The sequence below is a fragment of the Tachyglossus aculeatus genome, chromosome 11, assembly GCF_015852505.1.
Source record: "Tachyglossus aculeatus isolate mTacAcu1 chromosome 11, mTacAcu1.pri, whole genome shotgun sequence".
In the NCBI taxonomy this organism is placed as follows: domain Eukaryota; kingdom Metazoa; phylum Chordata; class Mammalia; order Monotremata; family Tachyglossidae; genus Tachyglossus; species Tachyglossus aculeatus.
In genome coordinates this window covers 67,227,814-67,237,573 of record NC_052076.1, presented here as the reverse complement: position 1 = coordinate 67,237,573, position 9,760 = coordinate 67,227,814, and the positions used below count along the sequence as shown (strand labels likewise).

At 53.6% G+C, this 9,760-nt stretch overlaps 1 protein-coding gene across 1 annotated transcript in view; it reads left to right on the top strand.

The window, feature by feature from the left end:
- Nucleotides 1-4,934: 4,934 nt before the first annotated feature.
- The window catches only part of SIAH1 (siah E3 ubiquitin protein ligase 1), a 51,929-nt gene continuing 47,103 nt past the window's right edge, over nucleotides 4,935-9,760 (top strand). Inside the window, exon 1 of the mRNA XM_038753791.1 lies at nucleotides 4,935-4,979. The gene's annotated coding sequence lies outside the window, so the exon portion shown is untranslated. The remainder of the gene's footprint in view (nucleotides 4,980-9,760) is intronic.

Here is a 9,760-nt window from a genome sequence, read left to right as displayed (position 1 = left end):
GTTTAAGAGAAAGCTGCTGAGAAATGGCCCGAGTGGAAAGAGCATGGTCCTGTATTCTAATCCTGGTTCTGCCCTTTGCCTACTCCGTGACCTAGAGCAAGTGGCTTCTTTACATTTCAGATCCTCATCTGCAAAATGGGGATTAAATATCGGTTCTCCCTCCCCCTTCGACTGAGCCCTTTAATAATAATAATAATGATGATGGCATTTATTAAGCGCTTACTATGCCCTTTAATAATAATAATAATGATGATGGCATTTATTAAGCGCTTACTATGTGCCAAGCACTGTACAGGTTACAAGGTGATCAGGCTGTCCCATGGGGGGCTCATAGTCTTCATCCCCATTTTCCAGATGAGGTAACTGAGGCACAGAGAAGTGAAGTGACTTGCCCAAAGTCACACAGCTGACAATTGGCGGAGCTGGGATTTGAACCCATGACCTCTGACTCCAAAGCCCGGGTTCTTTCCACTGAGCCACGCTGCTTCTCTTATCCCTTTGTGGGATAAGTTGTGGCTAGGGAAATGTGTCTGCTGAGTGCTGTAGTGTACTTCCCCAAGCGCTTAGTACACCGCTAAACACCCAGTAAGCGCTCAGGATGGAATGAAGTGGAAAGATTCCCCTTGATTGCCCTTCGGCCTGCTGGCCCGAAGGTGGGTGCGAGATTGAAAGCTCACCTCCTCCAGGAGGCCTTCCCAGACTGTGCCCCTTTTCCTCTGCTTCTCCTCCCCATCGCCCCCACTCCCTCCCTCTGCTCTACCCCCCTCCCCATCACAGCACTTGTGTATATTTGTCCATATTTATTATTCAATTGATTAATGAGGTGTCTATATCTATAATTCTATTTACTTATTTTGATGCTATCGATGCCTGTCCACTTGTTTTATTGTCTGTGTCCCCCCTTCTAGATTGTGAGCCTGTGGTTGGGTAGGGATTGTCTCCATCTGTGGCCGAATTGTCCTTTCCAAGCGCTTAGGCCAGTGTTTTGCACCCAGTAAGCGCTCAGTAAATAGGACTGACTGAATGAATAGACTGTGAGCCCGTTGTTGGGTGGGGATGGTCTCTCTGTGTGGCCGGATTGTCCTTTCTGAGCACTTAGTCCAGTGCTTTGCACCCAGTGAGCGCTCAGCAAATAGGACTGACTGAATAGACTGTGAGCCCGTTGTTGGGCAGGGATGGACTCTCTGTGTGTCCGAATTGTCCTTTCCGAGCGCTTAGTCCAGTGCTTTGCACCCGGTAAGCGCTCAGCAAATAGAACTGACTGAATGAATAGACTGTGAGCCCGTTGTGGGGTAAGGATGGTCTCTCTGTGTGGCCAAATTGTCCTGTCCAAGCACTTAGTCCAGTGCTTTGCACCCAGTGAGCGCTCAGCAAATAGGACTGACTGAATAGACTGTGAGCCCGTTGTTGGGCAGGGATGGTCTCTCTGTGTGTCCGAATTGTCCTTTCCGAGCGCTTAGTCCAGTGCTTTGCACCCAGTAAGCGCTCAGCAAATAGAACTGACTGAATGAATAGACTGTGAGCCCGTTGTGGGGTAAGGATGGTCTCTCTGTGTGGCCAAATTGTCCTGTCCAAGCACTTAGTCCAGTGCTTTGCACCCAGTAAGCGCTCAGCAAATAGGACTGACTGAGTGAATAGACTGTGAGCCCGTTGTTGGGCGGGGATGGTCTCTCTGTGTGGCCGAATTGTCCTTTCCGAGCGCTTAGTCCAGTCATTTGTACCTAGTAAGCGCTCAGTAAATAAGACTGAATGAATGGACTGTGAGCCCATTGTGGGGTATGGATGGTCTCTCTGTGTGGCCGAATTGTCCTTTCCGAGAGCTCAGTCCAGTGCTTTGCACCCAGTAAGCGCTTAGTAAATAGGACTGAATGAATGGACTGTGAGCCCGTTGTGGGGTAAGGATGGTCTCTCTGTGTGGCCGAATTGTCCTTTCTGAGCGCTCAGTCCAGTGCTTTGCACCCAGTAAGCGCTCAGCAAATAGGACTGACTGAATAAACTGTGAGCCCGTTGTTGGGCGGGGATGGTCTCTCTTTGTGGCCGAATTGTCCCGTCCAAGCACTCAGTCCAGTCATTTGCACCCAGTAAGCGCTCAATAAATAGAACTGACTGAATGAACTGTGAGCCCGTTGTTGGGCGGGGTTGGTCTCTCTGTGTGGCCGAATTGTCCTTTCCGAGAGCTCAGTCCAGTGCTTTGCACCCAGTAAGCGCTCAGAAAATAGGACTGAATGAATAGACTGTGAGCCCGTTGTGGGGTACGGATGGTCTCTCTGTGTGGCTGAATTGTCCTTTCCGAGCGCTTAGTCCAGTCATTTGTACCTAGTAAGCGCTCAGTAAATAAGACTGAATGAATGGACTGTGAGCCCGTTGTGGGGTACGGATGGTCTCTCTGTGTGGCCTAATTGTCCTTTCCAAGCGCTCAGTCCAGTCATTTGTACCCAGTAAGCGCTCAGTAAATAGGACTGAATGAATAGACTGTGAGCCCGTTGTGGGGTACGGATGGTTTCTCTGTGTGGCCGGATTGTCCTTTCCGAGCGCTCAGTCCTGTCATCTGTACCCAATCAGCGCCCACCAAATAGGACTGACTATTTATTTATTTATTTATTTATTGTACCTATCTATTCTATTTATTTTATTTGGTTAGCCTGTTTGGTTCTGCTCTCCGTCTCCCCCTTCTCAACCGTGAGCCCAATGTTGGGCAGGGACCGTCTCTATATGTTGCCAACTTGTACTTCCCAAGTGCTGAGTCCAGTGCTCTGCACCCAGTAAGCGCTCAATAAATACGATTGATTGATTGATTGATTCTCTGTCTCCCCCTTCTAGACTGTGAGCCCCCTGAGGGGTAGGGACCGTCTCTATATGTTACCAATTTGTACTTCCCAAGCGCTTAGTACAGTGCTGTGCGCACAGTAAGCGCTCAATCAATCCGATGGACGACGACTGACTGAATGACTAGAGTGCGCGCGCACGGTAAGCGCTCGATCAATCCGACGGAGGACGACTGACTGAACGACTAGAGTGCACGCGCACCGTAAGCGCCTGATCAATCCGACGGACGACGACTGACTGAATGACTAGAGCGCGCGCGCACAGTAAGCGCCCGATCGATCCGACGGACGACGACTGACTGAATGACTAGAGTGCGCGTGCGCACAGTAAGCGCCCAATCAATCCGACGGACGACGACTGACTGAATGACTAGAGTGCGCGCGCACAGTAAGCGCCCGATCAATCCGATGGACGACGACTGACTGAATGACTAGAGTGCGCGCGCACCGTCAGCGCCCGATCAATCCGACGGACGACGACTGACTGAATGACTAGAGTGCGCGCGCACCGTCAGCGCCCGATCAGTCCGACGGACGACGACGGACTGAATGACTAGAGCGCGCGCGCACCGCTCAATAAATCCGACGGACGCCGACTGACTGAATGACTAGGGCGCGCGCGCACCGTAAGCGCCCGATCAATCCGACGGACGACGACGGACTGAATGACTAGAGCGCGCGCGCACCGCTCAATAAATCCGACGGACGCCGACTGACTGAATGACTAGGGCGCGCGCGCACCGTCAGCGCCCGATCAATCCGACGGACGACGACGGACTGAATGACTAGAGCGCGCGCGCACCGCTCAATAAATCCGACGGACGACGACTGACTGAATGACTAGGGTGCGCGCGCACCGTAAGCGCCCGATTAATCCGACGGACGACGACGGACTGAATGACTAGAGCGCGCGCGCACCGCTCAATAAATCCGATGGATGACGACTGACTGAATGACTAGAGCGCGCGCGCACAGTGAGCGCTCGATGAATCCGACGGACGCCGACTGACTGAATGACTAGGGCGCGCGCGCACCGCTCAATAATTCCGACGGATGACGACTGACTGAATGACTAGGGTGCGCGCGCACCGTAAGCGCCCGATCAATCCGACGGACGACGACTGACTGAATGACTAGAGTGCGCGCGCACAGTAAGGGCCCGATCAATCCGACGGACGACGACTGACTGAACGACTAGGGTGCGCGCGCACCGTAAGCGCTCGATCGATCCGAGGGACGACGACTGACTGAATGACTAGAGTGCGCGCGCGCACAGTAAGCGCTCAATAATGGACGACTGACTGAATGACTAGAGAGCGCGCGCGCACAGTCAGCGCCCGATCAATCCGACGGACGACGACTGACTGAATGACTAGAGCGCGCGCGCACAGTAAGCGCCCGATCAATCCGATGGACGACGACTGACTGAATGACTAGAGTGCGCGCGCACCGTCAGCGCCCGATCAATCCGATGGGCGATGACTGACTGAATGACTAGAGCGCGTGCACAGTAAGTGCCCGATCAATCCGACGGACGACGACTGACTGAATGACTAGAGTGCGTGCGCACCGCTCGATCAATCCGACGGACGACGACTGACTGAATGAGTAGAGTGCGCGCGCGCACCGTAAGCGCCCGATCAGTCCGACGGACGAGGACTGACTGAATGACTAGAGCGCGCGCGCACCGCTCAATAAATCCGATGGATGACGACTGACTGAATGACTAGAGTGCGCGCGCGCACAGTGAGCGCTCGATGAATCCGACGGACGACGACTGACTGAATGACTAGAGCGCGCGCGCACCGCTCAATAAGTCCGACGGACGCCGACTGACTGAATGACTAGAGCGCGCGCGCACCGTCAGCGCCCGATCAGTCCGACGGGCGACGACGGACTGAATGACTAGAGCGCGCGCGCGCGCGCGCGCCGGAGAGGGCGGCCGCGCCTGCGCGTTCGGTCCCTGGCGGTGTGGGTCGCGGGGGGCGCCGCCGCCGCCGCCGTGTGAGGGGGCTCTCGGCGGCGCGCGCCGGCGGCCGTTGCCTGGGAGGCGCGCGCGCGCTGAGGAGGAGGAGGAGGAGGAAGAAGAGGAGGAGGAGGAAGAGCAGCGTGGTCGGTCGGTCGGTCGGTCGGTGGCGCGTCCCGGGCCCACAGGTGAGCGGGACGACCGAGGGCGGCAAATGGCGGCCGGCGCGCGCCCCCGTCGCGGGGGCAACGGGGGAGCCGCCCCCCCCCCCCCCCTCCCTCCCCTCAGGCCGCCCGTGAGGAACGGGCCTTTGTCAGGCCCCGAGCCCAACATGGCGGCCTCCCCCCCCCGTTTCGGGGTGACGCCATTTGCTGCCTCAGAATAACGACGACGGTCGGACGCGCCACGTGGGGCCCGCAGCCCCCTTCGACCGAGGAGGCCCGGGCCCGAATAAGCAGTCGGTCGGGTGTGGTGAGCGCTCACTGTGTGCGGAGCGCTGGGCCTAGCCCCTGGGATTCGATCGATAGATCGATCGTGTTGATTGGGCGCTTACTGTGCGCGGAGCGCTGGGCTGAGCAGTCAGTCAGTCGTGTGTGGTGAGCGCTTACTGTGTGCGGAGCGCTGGGCCTGGCGCCTGGGAATCGATCGATCAGTCGTGTTGATTGGGCGCTTGCTGTGGGCAGAGCGCTGGACTAATCAATCAATCAGTCAATCGTGGTGAGCGCTTACTGTGTGCAGAGCGCTGGACTAAGCAATCAATCAATCAGTCGTGTTTATTGAGCGATTACTGTGTGCAGAGCGCCGGACTAAGCGCCTGGGAATCAATCAATCAATCGTCTTGATTGAGCGCTTACTGTGTGCAGAGCTCTGGACTAAGCAATCAATCAATCAATCGTGTTTATTGAGCGCTTACTGTGTGCAGAGCGCCGGACTAAGCGCCTGGGAATCAATCAATCGTGTTGATTGAGCTCCTACTGTGTGCAGAGTGCTGGGCTAAGCGCCTGGGAATCAATCAATCAGTCGGATTTATTGAGCGCTTGTTGTGTGCAGAGCACTGGACTAATCAATCAATCAGTCCGTCGTGTTGAGCGCTTACTGTGTGCAGAGCGCTGGACTAAGCACCTGGGAATCAATCGGTCGTGTTGATTGAGCGCTTACTGTGGGCAGAGCGCTGGGCTAAGTAATCAGTCAATCAATCGTGTTTATTGAGCGCTTACTGTGTGCAGAGCGCTGGATTAAGCGCCTGGGAGTCAATCAGTCGTGCTTATTGAGCGCTTACTGTGTGCAGAGCGCTGGGCCTAGCACCTGGGAATCAATCAATCAATCGTGTTGATTGAGCTCCTACTGTGTGCAGGCGCTGGATTAAGCACCTCGGAATCAATCAATCGTGTTGATTGAGCTCCTACTGTGTGCAGAGCGCTGGACTAAGCGCCTGGGAATCAATCAATCGTGTTTGGTGAGCGCTTACTGTGTGCAAAGCGCTGGACTAAGCACCTGGGAATCAGTCAATCGTGTTTGAGCGCTTACTGTGTGCAGAGCGCTGGACCTAGCACTTGGGAATCAATCAATCGTGTTTGGTGAGCACTTACTGTGTGCAGAGTGCTGGGCCTAGCACCTGGGAATCAATCAATCAGTCGTGTTTATTGAGCGCTTACTGTGTGCAGAGCGCTGGACTAAACACCTGGGAATCAATCAATCGTGTTGATTGAGCTCCTACTGTGTGCAGAGGCGCTGTGGGCTAAGCACCTGGGAATCAATCGATCAATCAATCGTGTTGATTGAGCGCTTACTGTGTACAGAGCGCTGGACTAAGCAATCAGTCAATCAGTCGTGTTTATTGAGCGCTTACTGTGTGCAGAGCGCTGGGCCTAGCACCTGGGAATCAATCAATCAATCGTGTTGATTGAGCGCTTACTGCGTGCAGAGCGCTGGACTAAGCAGTCAATCAATCAATCGTGTTGATTGGGCGCTTACTGTGTGCAGAGCGCTGGACTAAGCACCTCGGAATCAATCAATCGTGTTGATTGAGCTCCTACTGTGTGCAGAGTGCTGGGCCTAGCACCTGGGAATCAATCGATCAATCGTGTTGATTGAGCGCTTACTGTGTGCAGAGCGCTGGACTAAGCGCCTGGGAATCAATCAAGCAATCAGTCGTGTTTGGTGAGCGCTTACTGTGTGCAGAGCGCTGGACTAAGCGCCTGGGAATCAGTCAGTCAATCAGTCGTGTTTGGTGAGCCCCTACCGTGTGCAGAGCGCTGGACTAAGCGCCTGGGATTCAATCGATCAATCAATCGTGTTGATTGGGCGCTTACTGTGTGCAGAGCGCTGGACTAAGCAATCAATCAATCGTGTTTAATGAGCGCTTACTGTGTGCAGAGCGCTGGGCCTAGCCCCTGGGATTCAATCGATAGATCAATCGTGTTGATTGGGCGCTTACTGTGCGCGGAGCGCTGGGCTAAGCAATCAATCAATCGTGTTTGGTGAGCGCTTACTGTGTGCGGAGCGCTGGGCCTAGCACCTGGGAATCAGTCGATCAGTCGTGTTTGGTGACCCCCTAATGTGTGCGGGCGCTGGACTAAGCGCCTGGGAATCGATCGATCGTGTTGATTGAGCGCTTACTGTGGGCAGAGCGCTGGGCTAATCAATCAATCAGTCAATCGTGTTGAGCGCTTACTGTGTGCGGAGCGCTGGACTAAGCAATCCATCAATCAGTCGTGTTTGGTGAGCGCTTACTGTGTGCGGAGCGCTGGGCCTAGCCCCTGGGAATCGATCGATCGATCAGTCGTGTTGATTGGGCGCTTGCTGTGTGCGGAGCGCTGGACTAAGCAATCAATCAATCAGTCGTGTTTATTGAGCGCTTACTGTGTGCAGAGCACTGGATTAAGCTCCTGGGAATCAATCAATCAGTCGTGTTTGAGCGCTTACTGTGTGCTGAGCACTGGGCTAAGCACCTGGGAATCAGCTAATCAGTCGTGTTTGGTGAGCCCCTACTGTGTGCAGGCGCTGGACTAAGCACCTGGGAATCAATCAATCAGTCGTGTTTATTGAGCGCTTAGTGTGTGCAGAGCGCTGGACTAAGCAGTCAATCAGTCGTGTTTATTGAGCGCTTACTGTGTGCAGAGCGCTGGGCCTAGCACCTGGGAATCAATCAATGAATCAGTCGTGTTGATTGAGCGCTTACTGTGTGCAGAGCGCTGGACTAATCACCTCGGAATCAATCAATCGTGTTGATTGAGCTCCTACTGTGTGCAGAGCGCTGGGCCTAACACCTGGGAATCAGTCAATCAGTCGTGTTTGGTGAGCGCTTACTGTGTGCAGAGTGCTGGACTAAGCAATCAATCAATCGTGTTGATTGAGCGCTCACTATGTGCAGAGCGCCGGACTAAGCGCCTGGGAATCAATCAATCAATCGTGTTTGGTGAGCGCTTACTGTGTGCAGAGCGTTGGACTAATCACCTCGGAATCAATCAATCAATCGTGTTGATTGAGCTCCTACTGTGTGCAGAGGCACTGTGGGCTAAGCACCTGGGAATCAATCAATCAATCGTGTTTATTGAGTGCTTACTGTGTGCAGAGCGCTGGACTACGCACCTGGGTATCAATCAATCAATTGTGTTTATTGAGCGCTTACTGTGTGCAGAGCGCCGGACTAAGCACCTGGGAATCCATCAATCAATCGTGTTTGGTGAGCGCTTACTGTGTGCAGAGCGCCGGACTAAGCACCTGGGAATCAATCAATCAATCGTGTTTATTGAGCGCTTACTGTGTGCAGAGCGCTGGACTAAGCAATCAATCAGTCAATCGTGTTTATTGAGCGATTACTGTGTGCAGAGCGCTGGATTAAGCTCCTGGGAATCAATCAATCAATCAGTCGTGTTTGAGCGCTTACTGTGTGCTGAGCGCTGGACTAAGCACCTGGGAATCAATCAATCAGTCGTGTTTGGTGAGCGCTTACTGTGTGCAGAGCGCTGGACTAAGCAATCAGTGAATCAATCGTGTTTATTGAGCGCTTACTGTGTGCAGAAGGCTGGGCCTAGCACCTGGGAATCAATCAGTCAATCAGTCGTGTTTATTGAGTGCTTACTGTGTGCAGAGCACTGGACTAAACACCTGGGAATCAATCAGTCGTGTTTGGTGAGCGCTTACTGTGTGCAGAGCGCTGGACTAAGCGCCTGGGAATCAATCAATCGTGCTTATTGAGTGCTTACTGTGTGCAGAGCGCTGGGCCTAGCACCTGGGAATCAGTCAATCATCAATCGTGTTTATTGAGCGCTTACCGTGTGCAGAGTGCTGGACTAAGCACCTGGGAATCCATCAATCAATCGTGTTTATTGAGCGCTTACTGTGTGCAGAGCGCTGGGCTAAGCACCTGGGAATCAACCAATCAGTCGTGTTGATTGAGCGCTTACTGTGTGCAGAGCGCTGGGCTAAGCACCTGGGAATCAACCAATCAATCAGTCGTGTTTATTGAGCGCTTACCATGTGCAGAGCGCTGGGCTAAGCACCTGGGAATCAATCAGTCAATCAGTCACGTTTATTGAGTGCTTACTGTGTGCAGAGCGCTGGACTAAGCACCTGGGAATCAATCAATCAATCGTGTTGATTGAGCGCTTACCGTGTGCAGAGCGCTGGGCTAAGTACCTGGGAATCAATCAATCAATCAATCGTGTTTATTGAGTGCTTACTGTGTGCAGAGCGCTGGACTAAGCGCCTGGGAAGGACAAGTTGGCCACATAGAGAGACGGGCCCTACCCAACAGTGGGCTCACAGGCTAGGAATCATAATTTGATGATGGTATTTATTAAGCGTGGGGAGGGTACAGGGTGATCAGGTTGTCCCACGTGGGGCTCACAGGCTTCAGCCCCGTTTTACAGATGAGGCCCAGAGCATAATAATCAATCAATCAATCATGTTTGTTGAGCGCTTACTGTGTGCAGAGCACTGGACTTAAGCGCCTGGGAAGAACAAG